At 42.0% G+C, this 23,491-nt stretch overlaps 1 protein-coding gene and 1 non-coding gene across 5 annotated transcripts in view; one reads left to right on the top strand and one right to left on the bottom strand.

Moving 5' to 3' along the window:
• The window catches only part of CNKSR2 (connector enhancer of kinase suppressor of Ras 2), a 376,791-nt gene that overhangs the window by 314,790 nt on the left and 38,510 nt on the right, over positions 1-23,491 (top strand). The window lies entirely within an intron of this gene.
• Positions 10,925-11,116, bottom strand: LOC125630722 (U2 spliceosomal RNA). Its single transcript, XR_007354771.2, has one exon. It is a non-coding gene; the product is annotated as a U2 spliceosomal RNA (small nuclear RNA).

The following is a 23,491-nucleotide window of genomic DNA, read 5'->3' on the forward strand; positions in this document are numbered from 1 at the left end:
TTGGAATATATTCACAATGCCTTACATGCGTTTGCTGACATGAATTCATAGTGCAAAGAAAATATTTTAATTTATTTCTTAGAGAGGCAAATCATTTGTAGCAGATTGCTGTTTCAGGTAGTTGGAGGCAGTGAAAAAGTATAGTGACAGAAGACTGTGTCTAACTGTTCTGGTATTTTCTGCTCTTGGTTTTAAATGAATAACAAAATGCTTTATAAAACAAATAGGACATTCTGTTGTGCATATTCCTGTGGTCTTTATTAATCTAGTTGACATAATATTTCTTAAAGATCCAATTATATGAGAGAGCAAATATATTTAAAAGCTAATCCAGGCTGAAAAACCCAACCTCACTGATTTTACAAAGTCCAGTTGGGTGTTATTTTAATATGCTTCTTTTTGCATTATGAAATCTATAATTTCACATGGATAGCTCTATATATTCATATATAATAAAAAATTGTCTTACTAGATGACAAAATTAGTTGCTTAACACAAGTAGGAACTGGATAAATTCATGGAGGTTAAGTCCATTAATGGCTATTAGCCAGGATGGGTAAGGAATGGTGTCCCTAGCCTCTGTTTGTCAGAGGGTGGAGATGGATGGCAGGAGAGAGGTCACTTGATCATTACCTGTTAGGTTCACTCCCTCTGGGGCACCTGGCATTGGCCACTCCTCGGCAGACAGGATACTGGGCTGGACGGACCTTTGGTCTGACCCAGTACGGCCGTTCTTATGCTCTTAATAAGGCCAAAGCACATATTTACTCCATATAGGCAGGGATACTGTAAGGTGTCTCTTAAGGCAGATATTTGCCTAATAAGAATGGTCTCTTGTATAGGTTTCACTGTGCATTAGTGAACGTTTTGGGGGCCCAATTATGTGAGGTAATGAGTGCCATCAACTCCCATTTAATTTTTTTACCAGAAGACTGGACAGTTCTGCTTAATCAGAACTACAGCCTACTCTACTTTAGTTTTCCTCTTTCATGGGAACGGAGGGAAAGAGAAGGATGCCCCACGCATCTTGCCATTTCCTAAAATATGTGCAATGCCACATCTATGTTCTGTCTGCAGCTCTCCAGTTTCATTAGGAAAGAAGGTAGCCATCATTACGGTTTCATTAGGGCTGGCTCACTTGTGAGAGAAGTTGCTTTCACTTCATCCTAGCCTTATAGTAACCAACTAAGCAAAGGACGAGCATGCACCTTAATGTGCCTTCTTCCAGAGACTATAAAGCCTGACAGAGTTACTTTTGGCCCTGTGCCATTTTTTATTCCTGTATAGGAGCTACAGTTTTGTGTAATTATTATATTTTAGATAAGCTTTGCTCTAAACTTTCAAGAGCACGCTAATATCCATGAGAAGTCATGCACCCCATTAAAAGCCATTTAACTGTTTCCAGTCTGTTCACTTACTTGTTTGTCTACTACCCATATAAAATATGTACTACTCCTACAAAGATTTTCACTTAGAGAAATCAGTACTGTGCATAGGCATACCTCTTACAGATAACGATACTGATCTCCTTAGTAAGCCACTTTGAGATCTACTGAGGAAGAGTGCTGTATAAGAGCTAGGTATGATTAATGTATATGCTGGGTGCTGCACTAACACAGAAGAAAAAAGATGGTCCCTTCCCCAAAGGGCTTGCAGTCTAAGTATTATTATTATTTATTTTATTACTATTATTACTGTTCACATTACATTTGGCACAACATTGACATTTGTGGGTGGGGGAAACAAGCTTTTGTAAATCCAGTGGGCATTGTAAAAGATTCTGTACACTGATGAGTGTGAAATTTTAAATTAGTGTGAAAACCAACATTCTTCTGCAGTGTTTGAAAGCAAACGACCACATCGCTTACAAGGTAGCAATTCAGAAAGCGATACTGGCTATTAACAAAAGTAAAACTGACTTAGCCAGATGCCCTTTTACTTCAGTGGTCTTTTACATGGGTGCAAGTATCTACCCATAGAAATCTGGTGCCTTAATTGATTTTCATTGCCTAAGCTGTAAGAAAAATAGATGAATGGCATAAAGAGTTACATGTTCAGTAGATTTTATAAGTTATTTCACTTTTAATGATTTAAGATATAGTTAGCAGCAAAGGTAAAGAAGTTTTTTGCTTAGAATATATGACTATAATTGTATCCTTCCACAGGAGGGGACTTCCTACATGACAATCTCTCCAAAGGATTTCTTGCAGAGTGTACCCCAAGTTGTGTTATTGGAGTGGAGGTGGTTAATAGATCCATGCCCCCACAGACTTCCCTTGGCTGTCCCCAGGTTGGGAGGAGGGGTAAGGAATAGGTGGATAAATTAATATACTCCGTGGTTGCATTAATTAACTTTTCCTGATAAGTTCCATGGAGCAGAGGGGCAACATATGGCTTGCCCTCGGCTTTTCTATCCTCCTCCCTTTCCCCATATCCCTTCCCTGCATAAACTCCAGAATTTGGGCAGGGAGGCAGATGATATGGTGAGGCCATAGCCCCATTTGTATATGGAGGATTGATTCTTACATGGAGTACCCCTTCTCACACTATTCTGCAGGACATAATCTAGGCTATTAGTTCTTATGTCCTGTCCCTGCAAGATTCTTAATGTATAGGATTAAATGATGTGTGATTGCTCTCTGGTTTACTAGCTTGTCATGACTCTCAGGCAAAGTATAAAACTCTTTGCATGTTTGGAGATGTTTTCTGCAAAAGTACAAAAGTTGCCTTCATTTTAAAGCATAAGGTGACCAGATAGCAAGTGTGAAAAACCGGGACGGGGGTGGGGGGTAATAGGCGCCTGTATAAGAAAAAGGCCCAAATATCGGGGCTGTCCCTATAAAATCAGGACATCTGGTCACCCTACTAAAGCATAATATGCTGAATTTCTTTTAAATTAGGTTACATTATTTACTTTAAAAATATATATTTTGCATGCAAAATGGAAAGACATACAGCTTGTTTTTCAGAACTTGCTGTATAAATTACAATTAAAAGAATATTTTTCTATTCTGAATTTTGCATTTTTTTCAGTGAGAGACTGAAATTAATGCATTACAGTCAGGGTTTAATCATTTACATAAATCTCCTTGCAGCAAACTCACTAAAAATGTTTTTAAAGAAGCTCTCAAATTTAACCTCAGCCCAGGATGTGAGGAAGCTTCTTAGCAAGGGGATGTATGCAGAATTGTGATCATTCATCTCTTCAGTGACATACAACAGATATTTAGCCTAATCTTAAAGATTTCTGAGACAGCTACAATGAAGAGAAGTTAATAAGACATTGTGTGTATAAGAATGTTTGAAAAATGTATATACCCTGTGATATTCCAGGGTGCAATCCAGAGTATGAGGGATTGTGTTAACACCTACCCCGCAACCTTAGGCACCTCACAATGTTTTGCTGTTGTAGCTCCCACCCATGTCTGCTCACAAACAGCATGCAGTTTACACACCTTCTGTCTGTCTATCTCTACAGCCCTGATCAGGTAGTGCAGCTCATGTTCATTCTTCTATTTCCAAACAGCAAAGTATTTTCTGGAGGTCTGTGAAGAATTAAGAGTTATTTCTTGGCAGCTGGGAGTTGCATTTGTTCTTCAAGAGCCTGATGCTTGCAGTTCTAATAAATTCACTGGATGATTTTTTCTTTGTAACCCTTTTGGCATGTGCCTGAATGTTCAGTTTTGCCAAGTCTCAGGAATCTGGCAATATGTGATGTTTTTCTTAAAGTCCCAGCTCTTCTAGAAAGGTGATTGTGTGGGAATCTCAGCTTTCATTAAAACATAAAAAGTCAGTTTTCTAGACCTCATGGTTATGGTGGAAAGCTTGAGAACATGACCCAGGTGCACACTAAAGTCACAAAAGATAGAGGGCAGATAAAAAGAACCCTGAATCTATTAATTTTAAAAATCTAATTATTTTTGTGGGCCTGACTCATTAGTTTTGATTGAAAATACTGAATACCATATCACCAGAATAGCTAGCATTATATTATTAAATAGTATGATGTAATGGATATAACCATTCATGAAACAGCCTTTAAAAATTCTGCATTACAGATGGAAAACTATTACTAATTATAATATTATAGGGGAATTTTTAAAAATGTTTTAGTTTGCGTCTGACATCTAAGCCATACTTTTACTTTTATTTTTGAGCTGCGAGATGATACATTGAGATTTTGTATAAATTTGTTATCCATCCTGGTGAGAGTCTGATAAATAAAATGAAATGAATGATGCATTGCATTTAGAAGTGAAAAGCAAATAGTACTGAAGTTATTGATGGAATGTGAATTAAGTTTTGAAGCAGAGAAATTTCAGAATATTTTCTGCCACTTAATGGATGCACATACTTTTATAGGAATAGCAGAGACTCAAATTTTATAATTCTGGGGAGTGCACTGGCAGCTTCCCATGGGCCAAGAACCACCCCTAGTGTTTATACTCATGCTTATTATTTAGTCCAAATTAAATGTACACAACCTTAGCATTTGTTAGTACTTACATATTTCTTTATAGATACAGATTATTTGTTCGAGTTCCCCAACAACAAACTAGGATTGCCAGAAGTCCAGTTTTCAACTGGAACAACCAGTCAAAAAGGGACCCTGGTGGCTCCAGTCAGCACCGCTGACCGGGCCATTAAAAGTCCGGTTGGCAGCGCAGTGGGGCTAAGGCAGGCTCCCTGACCGGCTCTGCCTGGCTCCTGGGAAGTGGCCAGCATGTCCCCCTGGCTCAGGGGTGGTCATGGGACCTCTGTGCACTGCCCCCGCCCCAAGCGCTGGCTCCACAGCTCCCATTGGCTGGGAACTGCAGCCAGTAGGAGCTGCGGGGGTGGCACCTGCAGGTGGAGGCAGCGCACAGAGCCCCATGGCTGTCTAGGAGCCGGAGGGACATGACACAGCTTCCTGGGAGCCGCCTGAGGTAAGCGCTGCCCGGAGCCTGCAATCTGCACCCCTCCCATGCCCCAAACCCCTACCCCAGATTGGAGTCCCCTCCCTCACCCTGAACCGCTCATTTCTGGCTCCACCCTGGAGCCCGCACCCCCAGCCCAGAGTCCATACCCCCCAACACACGCCAACCTTCTGCCTTAGCCTGGAGCTCCCTCCCACACTCTGAACCCCTCAGCCACACCCCCAGCACAGAGCCCTCTCCTGCAGCCCAAACCTCTCAGCCCCAACCCAGAGACCACACACCCAGCTGGAGCCTTCACCCCAATCCCTTGCCCCAGCCCAGTGAAAATGAGCGAGTGGGGGAGACCAAGCAACGGAGGAAGAGGGGATGGAGTGATTGGGGGCAGGGTCTCAGTGAAGGGGCAGGACAAGGGCAGGCCTCGGGGAAGGAGCGAGGCAAGGGTGTTCGGTTTTCTGCAGTTAGAAAGTTGGCAACCCTAATATAAACCAAATGATCAGCTTCATATTGTAGTTACAAGATAAGGAGGGCCAAAATGGCTGCATGTTTAACTTGGAAGGCCTGACTTGGAGCCCACTTTGGGCATTTCTGTTTCAAAATAAATACAACCAATTATCTCTCTCTGATTATAGAGGAGAAAATTTTGGCCTCTTAAAATATAAAATGACATATTAGCCCTGACCCATTTTAAAGGTCTGAGCTATTAATGTGATGGGGGGAAAAAATCAGTTAGAGACTTGCTGACAAATTTCTATAGTAATTTTTCTAGTGAGTTTTCTGAAGTGTAGAATTAATTTTGCACGGGTTTATAGGAATCCGGGGAAGAAAATTCAACAGGCTTCTTTTGGGATATTTCCCCTATTTGTAAATTTAAGACTTGTCAGAATTCCAGCATGTCAGACAGTAATACTGCTAGGTTTACACATTCCAGTAATATTTAGATGAGCATATCATAGGGCTATGCAAAGGTTTTACATACATCAGGGGCTAATCCCTGTGGTATTACATCCCAGAAGAACAAGGCAGGTACTGTGAAAAGTTTCAAAGGGAGACCATTTTGATTGATCATTTGAGGGTAACAAGAATAGATTTTAGAACGTGGGGGAGGTGTATTACAGAATTAAATACCTTATTTATTTGAAGCTCAAGGTTCTAAAAGCTTCAGCTAATGCCCTAGTTCTCCCACATACACTATTAATCATTTAGATTACTTAAAATTAATACTGTTAAGATACTGTGGCACAAATATCAAAATTCCATTTTAAAATTCTAACAATTTTAAGTGACTTCTAAATTTGGCACAAAAGTAGCATTTGTATTGTACTGACTTCAAGGCTTATAGTCTAATATGAAAATCATATTTAATGGCCAGTGGTGTTCTGTTATTTTCCTTGTGGGGCCTGTCCTGTAGTAGGTGATCTCTGGGACAGATCTCGCTCTGATAATCTGTTTCCTCACTTCCCCAGGTGGGTATTATAGTTTTAAGAATACTTGATAAAGATCTTGTAGGTGTTTGTCTCTGTCTGAGGGATTGGAGCAAATTTGGTTGTATCTTTGGGCTTGGCTGTAGACAATGGATCATGTGAGGTGTCCTGGAGGCATGTAGGTAAGTATAGCAGTCAGTAGGTTTCCGGTATAGGGTAGTGTTTATGTGACCATCACTTATTTGCATGGTAGTGTCCAAACAAAGAGATCCACTTCCTGGACACTACAGATTGACAGAGCGAGACAGGTACCCAGAGATCACCTACTACAGGACAGGCCCCACAAGGAAAATAACAGAACACCACTGGCCATTAAATATGATTTTCATATTAGACTATAAACCTTGAAGTCAGTACAATATAAATGCTACTTTTGTGTCAAATTTAGAAGTCACTTAAAATTGTTAAAATTTTACTTCATTAAAAACATTAAAGAGGTCTCTATCCATATCCAAATCAGATCCCAGCGGTCTATAGCACACCCCAAGCACTATCCCAGGGGAGGCTCTAGTAGCTTTCTTCCCCAATGTGATTTTTGCCCAGACAGACTCTGTCTTATCCATTCCATCACTTCTTATTTCTTTACAGTCTACCTCAGTAGTTCTCAAAGCCGTTCCGCTGTTTGTTCAAGGAAAGCCCCTGTCGCGCCGGACCAGTTTGTTTACCTGCCGCGTCCGCAGGTTCGGCCGATCGTGGCTCCCACTGGCTGTGGTTCGCCGCTCCAGGCCAATGGGGGCTGCGGGAAGCAGTGCGGCCCAAGGGATGTGCTGGCTGCCCTTCCCGCAGCCCCCATTGGCCTGGAGCGGCGAACCGTGGCCAGTGGGAGCCGTGATCGGCCGAACCTGCGGACGCGGCAGGTAAACAAACTGGTCTGGTGCGCCAGGGGCTTTCCCTGAACAAGCGGCGGACCGGCTTTGAGAACCACTGGTCTACCTCATTATTGATATACAGTGCTACTCCACCACCTTTGCCTTTATTTCTGTCTTTCCTAAACAGCACATACCCTTCAATACCTGTAGTCCAGTCATGACTACTATTCCACCATGTTTCTGTTATCCCTATCATATCTGGTTTCACTTCCTGCACCAGTAGCTCTAGTTCCTCCATTTTGTTACCGAGGCTCCTCGCATTAGTATACAAACATCTTAATTTTTTGCTGGTTGGCCTCGCTCACATTCTTTACCCGATTAGGCACAGACATTCTACCGCCAGTATCACCTATTAGACTGGTATGTACACTACCCTTCCTCCTTATGTCCATTCTCCTACCCATGGCTGTATCCTTTCTTACTTCGTTTTCTTCCCTCTCAATGTTAAAATCTGGCATGGAGATTACCTGGACATCTCCCAACCATCTCCCCCAGATTCCTAGTTTAAAGCTCTCTTGATCAGTTGTGCCATCCTCCATCCTAGAAGTCTATTTCCCTCCTTACTCAGGTGAAGTGCATCCCGAGAGAACAGTCCTCTGTCCATGAGTGCTTTCCAGTGGCCATACATCCCAAACCCTCCTTATAGCACCAGTGCCTGAGCTTTCTGTTGATAGTCATAACCTTGTCACACCTTTGTTGCCCTTCTTTAGGAACAGGCAGAATCCCACTGAAGATCACCTGAGCCTCGATTTCCTTAAGCGTCTTCCCCAGCCTGGCATAGTCTCCCTTGATACATTCCAGTGAGAATCTACCGGTATCATTTGTTACCACATGAAGGACAATCAGTGGATTCTTTCCCGCTCCCATTAGGATCCTCTTCAGCCTCAGGTCCACATCCCATATCTTAGCACCCAGCAGACAGCACACCCTTCTGTTCTCTGGATCAGCTCTTGTTACAGGTCTGTCTATCCTTCTGAGTAAGGAGTCTCCAATCACGTAGACCTGCCTTTTCCTGGCAATAGTGTGATTCTCCAGTCTATCTCCTGTTCCCTCTGGCTGCAAGTCCTCTCGATTTCTATTGTCCCTTGCAATCCTCTACAATCCATCCCCTATCCTCCTGGGGCTCATATTTGGTGTTATCTCCATTGACTCTTGCCCTCTTCCTATAGGACTAGCTGCTCTTCTCTTCTTGCTTGCCCTCTCTCCTTCAGTGACCACCTGCTGAGCCCCTTCTTCATTTTCCAATTCCACAAACCTGTTCCTGAGCTCTGTTTCTCCTTCACTAACCTGTCTTTTCCTCTGCCTGGTTCTTTTAGTCACATGCTTCCACTGTCCACTTTCCTCACCCAACAGTCTCCCCTCAGAGTTCTTTGCTCCCGCTTCCATCTGCAAGTCTGAGCTTTTCCCTTCAGCCTCCTCATGTCTTTGCTCCATCATCCACTCAAACCCTCTTCTAAACTCAACCAGACTTTCCATCTGCATCTCCAATCCTCGGATCTTTTCTTCCATCAGCTCTATCAGGCGGCACTTCATGCAGACGAAACTCTTTTCAGGTACCCCCTCCAGGATCATGTACATGCCGCAGCTTCTACATCCAGTCATCTTCATTGTGTCTTCCACTGCTTGGTCATTCCCACTGCTGCCTCTGTATCTGTCATCGCCTTCTCACCTAAGTCCTGTCAGTCCGGGAAACACAAACCAAACCAAAACAAACCCCCAACGAGCACCACAACGCTGCCAGACCACGACACACTCCCTTCACTAGCCTCTCTGTTCCTTTGGCTGGCTCTTTTAGTCGTCCCCCCAAACTCCTCCAACAGAACTCCCACTCAAACTCCCCTGTTTACAGCTCTGTTTACTGGCTCCTGTGCTGCTGCAGCTGTCTGTGCCACTGCCTGACTGACTGGCTACCTTTATAGGACCCCTAGTCAGAGAAGCCCCAAACCCCTAATCAGGGCTCAGCTTCTCTCCCAGCACACTGCCCCTACCAGCCTGTATAATACCAGTACAAATACCTACAAATACCTTCTCCTCCAACAGAATTCCCACTCAAACTCCGCTGTCATCTCCATGAATATAGCCTTGTAAAGTTGTCATAAAAAATTACCAGTGACATCATTAAAACAGTCTTTACCATGACGATTTATGTTAATGCAAAAACCTAAACATATTTTGTAAATGAATAGAGATTGTTTGCCAAAGAAATTGCTGCCCCTGGGTGTGGCGGTTCAATACAAGACAGGACACAGCTTTAGGCAAGCAAGCAGGCTGGTCTGCTGATGGGATTTTTCCTGTCAGCTTTTTCACCTCTTTTATTTCTCTCCCCCCTGTGCATCACATACCCCAACTGACCGCAAAAGGCATCAACAAAGGAAATAATATGACTTTGATTAATATTCCTATTTACTAGCCTCTATCTACTACAATCTTTATTCTCAGGCCTTGAGTTTCGGCCGAGGAAGCTTCCCACGGCTGATGTCCTTATTTTGACTTCCCAGATGGTCCATGTTTTCATGGTCCATGTCCTTGGATAGAACAGAGCAATGTGTGCATTGCTCCTACACAACAGTCAGGGTGTGCCCTGACTGTTTCCAGGTGCATGAACGCTACATGAACCCTTCACCTGGGTGAGTAGAATTGTACAGAGACTTTGTGTAATTTGGCAATGTCAAGTCCCATTCACATAGATAGAAGTTTTGCAATTGTTTCCACTATCACGAAAAAGGGTTTCAAAATTAATGAATAGAGCTGGTTGGGAAACAGGATTTTAGATCTGTGAAAAATTTTCAGAATTTTTTTCATCCTGAAATGAGGGATGTTCCTGTGGAACATTTCAATTCTGTTGAATCACATTTTCAAATGGAAAACTGTTTTGTTGGGAAAACTTTTGACTAGCTCTACTACTGAGTATGTTAAGTGGCTATTTTTCAAGCTTTATCATAGCTTTCTTATTTCATTTTAAAGTTTAATACTGGAAGAACTTAGTGTACTTCAGACATTAACAACCAGATAAGATTTTTACAAAGTGAGCTATGTTTGTTACTTCTTTCCATAGAACTTAGGGTTTGGGGAAGTTTGTGACAAAAGATTCAATGATCTACTATTGTTCTATCTGAAATGATGGTTTAACTCCTATAGCCTGATTCAGCAGCCCTTACTCATGTATTTTACTTGAGTTGGCACTGTTCATGTAGGTAAGGTTTGTATATTGGGTTTATATTAGGCAGTGTAAATACCAAGTTTAAGCCTTATAATTTTTAATGGATTTTATTAAAGCCTTAAAAATCTGTGTTGTGAAACTAAAATCTGAGTCTTAACTGTGAGGGTGCTTCTTGTGCTGTTATCACTTTCTATAAATACTGGGTGAATCTTATTTAATTCTGATATACTCTAGTCAGTTGGGTAGAATTTTCCTTTCCTACCCCTATTCCCTATATATACATATAATGTGTGTGTGAGACAAAGTCAGGCCAGATGGCTACAGGAGAGTGCAGATATTAAACTGATAAGAACAGATATAACTTAGATAATTTTTGTACTTCACGGTCCCGGAGACATAAACAAGGTTTTCATCTCGGGGCCAAAAGACCAAAAACATCAAGACACTTAATCACGGCCTTGCATAGACCGAGAGACTACTTACACTTTTCTTTTCTTTTTTTTTGTTAATGTTCCTGGAGGCACTGCAATACCAGGTCGATGCGTGGGGTGGACAGAGCAAGCTCCTATTCCAGCCCCCCGTTCCAAAAATCAATTTAAGAGACAGTCCTCAAATAGAGAACATCTCAGAGATTAAACTGACAAGAACAGAAACTGTGCTTGATCTTAGCCAAAAGGCCGAGGAAGGTATAAGTAGGCCCCTCTTCCCCTGGTAACTGAGCAGAGGTTACTCCAGGTTAATAACGACACCTGCAGTCAATTAAGAACCTGCCAGAACAGATTAAAAGCCTTCCCCCCCCCCCCATCCACTCAGTGTGGGTGACAGGTGTTGTGAGAGTGGAGGCGAGCTGAATGGTGTGGAAGCTGACAAGGACCAGGGGAGAACCCCACAGATATAGAGATTGGGGAGAAACCCTACTCTGAACAGGAGCTAAGGACCCTTCAAGGTCCAAAGACCTGAAGAAAAGGACCCTATCAGAAGGGAGAGACTGAGCCATGCATTTGCTGTGGTGCTGCCATGCCCAGAAGGGCTACCAGAGACTAGGGGCTCTCCCTTCCCTGGCAGGAGGGTCGGGAGGAACCCTGCCCAAGCAAAGTGGAAACAATAAGCCAACGGGCATGGGGAAGTAACCCAGGGAAGCTAGCAGCTTTCTTGGGAACTGGCAAAGTGAGACTGCTACCTGTAGGGTCCCTGGGTTGGGGCCTGGAGTAGGGGGCGGAACCTCTCACTGGATGCCCACTGAGCAGGCCAGAAGCCCCAATGAAGCAGTGAGGGCCTAGTAGGCCCAGAAATGGGAAGGCCGCTTGGAGACAGAATTTCCCCATCCACTGTAAACAGAGGGGGGAAATTCTGAGAGACGAGACATTATCCTGACCCACCGCTAGAAGGAAGCACAGGACCCACTGAGGCGGAGAAGAAGCCCTGTAGCTTATACTAGGAAGATTTTCAAAGCTTCATTTAGAGGTGTTGTGTAATGAATAGCACATTTTCCTGTTGGTTCTCATCTTCAGTACAGAGTTCATAATAATAATGGTTCTTACAGCAGTTTTCATCTGTGGATCTCAAAGTGATCAAATGATAATTTCTCCATTTCTGCATATGTGGAAATTGTGGCACAGAAAGATGTAGGGATTTGCCAAAGGTCACACATACATATAACAAAGCCATTTGCAACATGGTTCTCAAGGATGCTAGGAATACATATTGATAAACCTGTAGAAATGATATCTATCCTAGTATTTCTTATGTTAGGGAAGGTGTTACAAATACAAATCCTAGAAAGTTGGCAGTGATGAATGAAACAGTGAGAGAGGGGAATGATTTTTTTTAAAAACAGCAAAATACATTTTAGAATTTAATGAGTTGTGGTTTAGTAAATCAATAGCTTCTGACAGACACTGTGGTGCTTTATAATTCTGTAGTGCTAGTCATAGATGCAGACATTAAACTCTGTAGTGGCTATCATGAAGATTATAATGTCCACAGGCTACACTTGTAGCTTTGCACACTCTTTGTAAAATGTTTTTGGACTCTACATTCTGTATTTATTACTTAAGTCTATAAAATTTGGTGGGAAAATATCTAAATAATGAGAGAAACCAAAAAGATATAAGTGGGCTGTGTACTAATCTCACTGGGAATAGATATGCAAACCAAGGCTGAAGTAATTTTTGAGCTATTAATAGGGATGGTGGAAGAGTTTAGAATTTTCAAAATATGGAAAAAAACCTATTGTTTCTAAGGCTTACAACATGCTTGTACAAGGCTTGTACAATTAAACAAACTCAAATTGCCCCTCCCCCAAAATCTCTCCAGCCTAAAGCTAAGCATTGTTAGGATCCCAGCAAGGGCATTCGGGGCCAAGGGTCAGGATAGGGGCAAACCTGAGGCTAGGAGTAGCTGAGAAGTTTGTTGTCAAGTCCAGACCAGAGTCTATACTGGGGCAGAGTCCAAGTGAGGTTTCAGGGTCTGAGTCAGGAGACAAAGTCCAAACAAAGCTGAGGTCACGCCAGGAATTCAAAAGCAAGGAGCAGGAACAGCCATGGCATCAACAGAAGATCCAGGCTGTTGCCTGGACACTTTCTGGAACACCTCTTGGGTTCATGTAAAGCAGTGAGCCAATCAGGTCTGTCAAACTCTTGAGGTGGAAATTTCCATGGTCTGTGTCCTCAGCGAGTCATGGGAAGTGGAGTCACTGCAATGGCTCCAAAATATTACACTGCATTTATATGTCAGTCATTTCACATTTCTGTTTGTACCACTATCCTTTTCTGGATAGAATAATTTATACAGCATGTAAGCACTGCTATTTGTGTTACTGCTTAATGAGTTATCTCTAGCATATGTGTTTCAATATTGCCAGATGTAAAGTAACATAACTTGGTGCAAAAATTCCAGCCATACTTACAAGATGTGGGACTCTATCCTGGGAAGCAGTGACTCTGAAAAGTCCTGGGGATCATAGTGGATAATCAGCTGAACATGAGCTTGCAGTGTGGTGCTCTGGTCAAAAGAGCTAGGGTAGTCCTTGCATGTATGAAAAAAGGGAATATCGAGTAGGAGTAAAGAATGTATTTGGCACTGGTGAGACCACTACTGGAATTCTGTGTCCAATTCAAGAAAGACTTAAAGCTTTATAACCATTAAAGCACAAATTTTGTGAGCATCATGTCAAAATATACAAAGCAAATATCCTTAAATCAAACTCTAAGAAGTTCTTGAGCAGTTTTTCTTTCTTTGCCTATTTATACGTTTTGGTTATTACCAATGGAATATTTTTTCTTCAGTTTGTGTGTGTATGATGAAATTGATGTTTACGGACATTTAACAGCTCAAAATCTTTCCAAACCTAATTATATGAAACATCTTCATGGTAAAATGGAATAATTACCTTTATACAAATAAATCCTATGTAGGCTACCCTAAAAGTATTGTGTGCCAGGGTCAAATCCTGTTTTATTATTCATCTTTAGGCCCTACCAAATTCACCGCCCATTTTGGTCAATTTCACAGTCATAGGATTTTAAAAATAATAAATTTCATGATTTCAGATATTGAAATCTGAAATTTCATGGTGTTGTAACTGTAGCGGTCCTGACCAACTCTGAAGGCAGCAGAGGTAAGGGTGGCATGGTATGGTATTGCCACCCTTCTGCGCTGCTGCTGGTGGGTGCTGCCTTCAGAGCTGGGCACTGGGCCAGCAGCCACTACTCTCTGGCCACCCAGCTCTGAAGGCTGTGCAGAAGTAAGGGTGGCAATACTGCAACCACCCTACAATAACCCAGCATGTTGACCCCCTTCTCCTCCTAAAAACAAAATAAAATAAAAAATACCACATCACCACAATGACAGACTTCTTAAAAGCCCATCTGTTCTGCACAGTCTACTGGGAATAAAGTCTGCACACCATTCCTTTGTGGTATTTTCTGCTCCTTGTAAAGCATGATGTAAAATTACAACATTATGGGCTAGATTATAAATTTACAATCAGCTTGGAGCGAGTTGCATCATGTCAGGAACAGACCAGAGAATTAATTGTGACTTAGACTCTCAAATTCCTCCCTTGCTTCTCCCTTGCTCTGGAGGGAGCAAGTTTACTTCCTCTTTTCATGGAACAGTTCATTCACTCCCTCCTGGTGCACATAGTCAGCTGCTCTGGCCAGAGCTCATCCCACTTCTCACCCCTGCCTACCTGTTCTCTGAGGAATATTCAGCAAGTAGCTCCTGCTTTCCTCTTCTGGCCAATCATCATCAGAGCAGGGCAATGAAAAGGAATGAGAGGAAAGCTAGTGTTGGGTTCTCAGGACAAATTTTTTGGTGGCCTCAGAGTGCGGCCATCAACTCTTGCTGGTGGCTGCTCTAACACTTTTTCCCTAAAATACTTAATTAGCTTTAGGAAAAACAAATAAATATACTCATATACATGCCCATATAAATGTAGTTTATTTATTGCTTGCTAGTAAGTCTGTTGTAAAAAGTGATATTAACAAACATAAAAGTATCACTTTTCACGGCAGACTTACTCAACCCTGCCAAGCCTGGGGACAAATTAAGCCCTGGATGGCAGATCAGGGTAGGCAGTAGGGGTCGGGGCGATGGAGTTGGAGGGGGCCTGGGTAGGATTTGTCCCTGGAGAAGCAAACAAATGTATAACGGAACTGCCAGTTGCAAAACTGTTTTTGTTGCTGCCCATGATTTTAAAGATTTGTTCAGATTTGTTTGAATAAAATGTCTAAAATATTCAGAAAATAACAGTATTTGTTGCTGTTGTCACATTAACTGAATGAAACACAGATTTCAATATAGTTTTATCAAGTAGGGGCCAACAGATGCGACTGGGAGAAAAAGCTCAAAATAAGCTCAACTAAGTTTTTGGTTTATTTTTAAGCACCAGCTATATTCTCAGCAATATGCAGAATATAGAGGAAATCATAGTCACTGCTCCAGTAAATCTGGCAAATCAACGTAAAAACTGCCTTCAAATTCTTTAAGAATACTGCAAAAGATCTGTTTCTCTTTGTATTACGTGAAGGCCGCAGTTAGGATTGGGGGCCTGTTGTACTAGGTGTGGTACAGACTCTCAACAAGAAGCAGTCCCTGTATCAAAGAGTTTACAATCCAATAAATAGACACACAATTAAACAACGATAGTCAGACAACATATAAACATAGTGGAAAAGGTATATAACATGTGCAACGTTTTAAAAACAAACTGCCGCAACCTTTCCTCTGCTTTTATCTTACTAGGTGCAGGTGTTTCAGCCTTGGTTGACTCAGTGTGCCATTCTCCTACTCTGCCTATTCCAAGGAAATGGAAGTCGGGGGAAGAAATGCTGTTATTAAATAGCCTTTCAAAAACTCTGTCTCTCCATCTCAATTTATCTACAACTGGAGGAAGAGCTGTCATATTCTTGTTAGATCCCTAACTATCCCTCTCCCCCTTCCATTAAACCACCAAAAGGGGCTGTTGCCCATGCTGAATACAGCCTAACAGTGGAACTATATTTTAATCATACATACTGTTTTTTGTTTGTTTGTTTGTTTTTGTTCTTAAAGAAAGATAGCCTTATTAACATTAGTCAGTAAGGGTTCTATCTTGTTCTATACCAGCATTATGTCCACATGTGTTTTGCAAATGTGCAGTTCTCTATTGCCTTGTTCAATCATAGTTTCAATGCCACAATTAAAATTTATGACATATATACACAGATGTATAGACAGATATTTGTCTGTTTCCTGATGCATGTATCCTATCTATATCTGTCTCGCTGTGGCTAAGCTTTCTAGGGCGGGGAGGGTGGCAATAGTGCTGTCATGTGCAGTACAGGCGATATTGTCAGCATTTAGCAAATAATTAAAGCATTGAGAGCTCTGGTTCCCACCTGTATCCTACTCCAGTAGGCTTTTCTGTTACAGGAGGCTTCTTGAAAAGCTATTCAGATTAATCCAATCAAATGCCCAAAGTATTTTGTAACCTACAAGAAAATATTGTTGTGCATCATTTGTTAAAGCTATAATTACCCTATTCATTCACTGACAATAGTCAAACAGATTGTAAAGTGCATCAAATACCATAAAGTAACCTGGGAAAATAAATTCCCAATCGCAGACACCACAGTTCTGATACACCCTATCGCACACTGGTTCTCAAACTGGTTAGCGAGAATTGCGAACTGGGAGGCCTGACCCCAGCCAGGCATGGGGCTGTGAGCCCCAAGCCCCTCCAGCCCAGCTCCACTGCACCTGCATCCTGTTCCACTTCCAAGAAAGGGCACCAAATAGAAGTTTGACCATGGCACTATTTTTTCCTATGGCCAGCCCTGGGACTGAGACAACATGAGAGGGCTTGATTGTTCAGCAGCTGAAGAAGCACTTTATTATTTAAGGTTTCAGAGTAGCAGCTGTGTTAGTCTGTATCCGCAAAAAGAACAGAAGTACTTGTGGCACTTTAGAAACTAACAAATTTATTAGAGCATAAGCTTTCGTGGGCTACAGCCCGCTTCATTGGATGCATAGAATGGAACATATAGTAAGACAGATATCTAAATATATACATACAGATATATATACATACCATATGAACTGTGAGAGGCTAAATGGACACAAATCTGACATCAGGAATCATAACATTCAAAAATCGTTAGGAGAACACTTCAACCTCTCTGGCCACTCAGTAACAGACTTAAAGGTGGCAATTTTGCAACAGAAAAGCTTCAAAAACAGACTCCAACAAGAAAGTGCTGAGCTTGACTTAATATGCAAACTAGATACCATTAACTTGGGTTTGAATAGGGACTGGGAGTGGCTGGTTCATTACATATAATGAATCTATTTCCACATGTTAAGTATCCTCACGCCTTCTTGTCAACCGTCTAAATGGGCCATCTTGACTATCACTACAAAAGTTTTTTTTCTCCTGCTGATAATAGCTCATCTTAATTAATTAGCCTCTTACAGTTTGTATGGTAACTTCCAACTTATCCGTGTGTGTGTATATATATCTTACTATATGTTCCATTCTATGCATCCGATGAAGTGGGCTGTAGCTCACGAAAGCTTATGCTCTAATAAATTTGTTAGTCTCTAAGGTGCCACAAGTACTCCTGTTCTTTTTATTATTTAACAGCCAGACACACAGGCATATACTTTCTCTTGAAAATAATGGGCACCTCTACTGCTAAAACCACTAAAAACCGGAAGTATCTCGAGTCTTACATTAAACGCGGTTTTACCAGCATTGTTACCTCTGATATTGAAAAACTGCAGTGCATCATTTGCTGCGAAGCTTTGTCTGCTAAATTGATCAAACCACGCAAACTGCAGCGACATCTTGAAACTAGACAACAAATGTCCTCTGCTGTGGAGGCCTCGCCCATGCCATGTTGTGTCGTTACGTATCACCCGAACCAAAATGCCACCTCCAATAGGTGAGGAGCTTGTTCTGCCAGCATGCAAAGGTACTGTGTCCCTTATGCTTGGCAACGATACTGCCAAAAAGCTTAATATACTTTCTATGTCAAATGACACTGTTAAACGCAGAATATATGAGCTGTCTGAAGAAATCAAAGAACAAGTTGTGCGCAAAATTAAACACACGGCTTTCAGTATGTTCAGCCTTCAACTTAATGAAACTACTGCGCACAATTCGTAGTGTTTGTATGGTGTGTTAATGCCGAGGATCTTAAGGATGGGTTCTTATTCTGTGAACAACTTGAAACAACCACAACAGCACAGACCATTTTCAATATGGTGAATGGCTTTTTCGAAAGCAGTGGCATTGAGTAGAAAAATCTTTGGGGTACCAACGGTGCTCCAGCCATGATGAGTGCATGGTCTGGCTTTCAGCAGAAAGTAAAGTGCATGTCACCTAATGTGATTGTCACTCATTGTGGACTCCATCGTGAAGTCCTAGTGCAAAGACATTGTCAATGTGCCTTAATGCTGTGGTGGGTGGTGTTGTACGAGCCCAAACTACATTAAAGAACATGCTCTGAATAGTCATCTCTTTTGAGAGCTCTACAACGAAATGGGTGGTGAATATGAAGTTTTGCTTTTCCACGCTTAAATCCGATGGCTTTCTAAGGGGAGTGCATTAAAGCGCGCTTTTATACTTCATGAAGAAATGGCAGATTTTTCCCTGCAAAAAGAGAAACGAGCTGAACAAAGGTTCAGTGACAAGAAATGGCTTCTCTGTTTGGCATACCTAGTTGGTATCTTCGATAGCCTTAATGACCTCAATCTGTCACTTCAGGGAAAACGTTCAACATGAATAGACCTGACTAATAAAATCAGAGCCTTCCAGGTGAAGTTGGATCCGTGGTGCAGGAAGTGGGACACAGACAGATACAGCACGTTTCCGACACTTTCCTCATTCAGCAAGGAGGAGGGGGAAGTCAACATAGATAGTGCTCTCAAGTCAGCTATCAGTGAACGTCGGAGGGCCCTTCAAAAAGAGTTCTCATGCTACTTCCCAGCAGTACCACAAGTACTTCATTCCCTGGTGAAGAACCCTCTCAGTGTGACAGCTGAGCAGTTACCTACTAAGGATATTCCTGCACAGGAACAGTTTGTCACATGATCACGTGAAATTTGATCTCCCCCTGCTGCTGAGGCCTGGGGCTCCTAGCTGCTAGTCTGGCCAGGCTGGAGAGGAACAGGAGTTTTCCTTCCCCTGCCTGGCCTCTGTTGGTGGGGAGATCAGACCCACCTCAAGAGGCAGCACAGAAATGAAGGTGGTACATCCACCCTCCACAGTTCCTGCTGCAGCTCTGTGTGTCGAGCTGGTGGCTTCCTCCCCTGGCAGCTCCTACCATGGCTGGTGGCTTCTGTTCCCAGCTGTTGAGCTCTGGGCTCTCCCCCACCCCTGCAACTCCTGTGCGGCTCCAGACGCGGAGCTTGAAGCTTCCTTCCCGAGCAGCTCCTTCCAGGGCTGGGGACTTCTGCTCCTGGCAGCTGCAGCCGGGACAGTCCGGGCTCAGGGCTTCTGCCCCATCTCCCCCCTGTGCTGCTCCAGCTGGGGCTTAGGGCAGCTTGGGCTCGAGGTTTCCGCCTCCCGTGTATCCAGCTGGGGCTCGGGGCTTCAGCCCTTGCAGCTGCAGCCGGGCTCAGTGCGCCCATGCTTGAGGCTTCTTCCCCCACAGCTCCTGCTGGGACTCAGGGTGACCCTGTAGGGGCTACCACCCCTGGGGCTTCTTCCAGGGCTGGGGCATCCGTTTTTCTTGGGGGGCCCTCAAATTGGCCAGGGGCCCCTGCCTTAATCTGCCACTGGCCTGGACTAGCAGCTAGGAACCCACCTCCTGCTCAGGGAACCTTCTCTAGCCCAGCTCTGAAGGCAGCACAGAAGTGAGAGTGGCAATCTTGGGACCCCCTCCCCATGATCCCATTTTGGGTCAGGAAGGACCCCCACTGTTAGAACACCATGAAATTTCAGATGTAAACATCTGAAATCATGAATTTGACCAATTTGAAAACCCTCTGGCCAGAATGCACCATGAATTGGTAGGGCCCTAATGATGATGAAGTGAAAGCAAAATTCACACAGCTGCCTCCAAACCAGTTCTGGTGCTCAGTTGCAAGTGAATACCCACTGGTGTCTGAAATGGCCCTGAGTCCTTCTGCCGTTTCCCACTACTTACGAATGCGAGAGTGGATTCTCCAGCCTTCTCACAATAAAGACGAAATCTCAAAACTGGCTTCATGGGAAGAACAACATCAGGTGCGCCCTTTCTAAAACAACATCAAGAATAAAACTTCTTGTGTCAAATAAACAGCGTCAGCCAGCTCACTGATTTTTGGCTGCTGCTTGTGATTAATTGCTGTCAAGTATTAAAATAAAATTCTACTAAAAAAATACCTTTTCTGCTTATAACAATAATTCGATAAAAATATTTTAGTCTTAATTTAAAAGCCATGAGAAAAGGTAAATTCATTTTAAGCAATAGGGTTTAAATTTAGCATTTAACATAGTGTTAAATATAAAAATGTGTTTTTAATTTCTAAGGAGGGTCACATTCAGAGGCTTGCTGTGTGAAAGGGGTCACCAACAGAAAAAGTTTGAGAATCCCTGCCCTATCATCAGAGCCTTACATTCACGATGCATCTGATTTATTTTATTTTTCAAAACGTATCTCAGAGTACACACAGAACTTCATTACCTCAGTAACTGTAATTAACTCCACACCAAAAAAAATATGTCAAATGATAGCAAGGATATTATAGATGGATGACATGAGCTTCTTGGGTTTCTAGATGTTTTACTTTTGTCCCTCTTTCAAAGACAACCTAGTTTTCCACACCTCCTTTATGGTAGACATGAATAATACATTGTAATAAGACTATTTTTGAATCTAGTTACTTTTTGTGCATTTGTAGCACCAATACTACCATCATGAGGTGAAGACTTCCAGAATCCCCTTTGGTGTGTTTGGAATAAAAGTATTTAGGAGAGCGGAGACAAATTAGAGACGTTGCTGATTATAGAGGCCTCAGTAGCAATTCTGTTGTTTAAAGTTGCGTTGAAATGTACGCGTATAGTGGGAATTAAATCTCTTATGATGCATAGAAAAAAATAATGAATGTATTGCCACCAAACTTACAACTTTCTTAATGGAGAAAGAGTTTTCTGAAATGTTATAAATCAGCAAATGTTTTCAGTTTAGGAGTTAGCAGCTGTTATGTGTGACTCAGTTTTCATGTTTAGATTTGAAATCTAACTTTTTCCTTTGGGTTTCTCTAGGTAGCAAATGGGTTGGTCAAGATTGTTCAAAGTGTAGGTCCATATAAGCCTAGACTAAATGTCAGACATAAGCTAGTTTCATTTAAAAGAAAATACCACAAACTCAACAATATATTTCACACATCCAATTACTTATTCAAAAAAAAATTCAACCTTAACTCTGACTCTGCAGTTCTTAATTTTTTAGGACATAGATTTGATTTTTAGAAATGTATATTTTACAATAGGAATAATAGGTACAAAGGAGGAAACTAGTGGGAAGTGATTTGAATAAGAAGCAAATGAGTATGTCTTCATAGAAAGAAACAAAGCTGAAGTTTGTGTATAGGCAGTGTGAAAAGAATGTTTGAAAGCTCGAAGATGAGGGGTAGAGGCAACTAGATAGACAAAAATGTAGTTAATAAAGGAAAATATATATGGTTGGGGATTTGTTTCATTCTGAATAATTGGTTGTGGCTATATGAGATGGGAGTATGCTGTGTGTAGGACAGGAGTGTGGAGTGTGCTACTGTGTAGAGCCCTGCAAGTCCGCGGATAGCCATACGTGAGGATGCGGCTATCCTCAGCCCATTTTTGCGGATCGGATGCGGGTACAAATTTTGTATCCACACAGGGCTCTACTGTTGTGTGGTTTTGGGGGTGGTATACATGTTAATATTTTCTTCTTTAGTGATTTCCTAGATTTTAAGTGACTGTATTGATGTGAAGTGCACTTGTGCAAACTTAATGGTAAATGAGCAAAGAGGTCTTTGTGTGAAAATATTTAAATTACAAAGCCAGAAAAATCGAGTTTGCTCCAGAACTACCCTCATGGAGAGTGATCATGCAATTAACTAATCAAACACAAGATGCTCCAGAAGCCTTACATCATCAGAACAAACTTTCATTTCCTGGCTATAGTCTAAGGGCAGGTAACTGTTACCTGGCAACTTCTGAGGGTTGCTGTCTTTTATAGATGTTCCTTTCATGAGTTTCAGAACACTCAGTTTTCTTCCCCATCTTTAATGTCCTAACTGTAGACTAGGATTGCTTTACATCCATCAGACTCTGGTTATAGAGAAATAACCATTTTCTTTTTGAGCCTCTGAATGTTCATCCTTAATCTGTCAGGTAGGAGTCTCTGCATGACAACATGATGTTCACCCTAGTCCCGCGTTTAAGATAATTGCCTTCATGGCACTTCTACCCCTGCTGAACCTAGGCAATGCAGTGTGATATTGCTAAGACTTTCGTTGGTATTTGATACCAATACTTAGTTTGAGCTTTTTATTCTTAATTTTATTTTGAAATATGTCCCGTTTCCTAGCAGATTGCTATGGCAACACATATGGTAAGGTAGCAGCTGATGAGCCGCAGGCTTTATCACTGCTGAATTCAGGGGCTACACTTGACTCCAGCCTGTGAGTTTCTTCAGGGAGCGACTAATGTAATTCTTCCTTCCCTCCTTCACTGATCAGCTGACTTCAGCATCACCAAGGAAACCAACTCTGCCCACACAATTGAGATTTGAGACAAGCAGTACCACAGCCTAAATGGGGTCTTTGGGGCTAAGGCTGTTACAGGCTGGATGAGAAGTTTGCTGAAGTACTTCCCCTTTCTACCTATAAGAGTTTTTTATGTTACTGCGTACAATCCACTTTGAAGAAACAAATTAGCCCCTTTCTACATCTGATCTAAAAACAGAAATATTATAAGGATAACCAAAAAGTTAGAACCCCACTTAAGGACTGAATTTGTTATCATACCTATTTTTTTTTAGTGCAAACAGAGCATATTCTTTAAAGAATACAGTAGATAGCATAATACCTTGAAAACTTCAAATTCTTAGATTCTATAACAGTACTATGGAACATTTTAAACATCATTTTCCTTACTCAAGGAATTTTTGACTGTCAGTACATGGGGTTTTCTATCTGAAGTTTAAGTGTTCACAGTAGAAATCTGTGTGAAGTAAATATCCTGATTAAACATTCGTATTTTGGAGTTTCTTTGGGTTGTTTTGTTCTTGTTAAAGTATAAAATATAGTTGGCTTTGGGCATTCTATTAGTCTAACAGTTGTGTCAAAATGCAGCCAGGCAGAGGATCTGAGTCTGCGACCACAACATTGATCATTCAGTCCCAGATGATAGAAGTTGGAGTGCTGTGGAAGCAGTTTGCTCAGCGCACATAGTGAGGGTAGCGCCTTCCATCACTCTTATCATGACCCTCTTGTCTGTCATTGCCAGTATCCTACAGTCCACATGCAGAAGTACAGTCGTCATAATGTGGAGCCTCCAGGGGAAAATCCTCATGGTTCAGAAATGTTTTCATGACTTCCATGTGGCCAGAG

Source organism: Caretta caretta, chromosome 1, assembly GCF_965140235.1.
Source record: "Caretta caretta isolate rCarCar2 chromosome 1, rCarCar1.hap1, whole genome shotgun sequence".
Taxonomy (NCBI): domain Eukaryota; kingdom Metazoa; phylum Chordata; order Testudines; family Cheloniidae; genus Caretta; species Caretta caretta.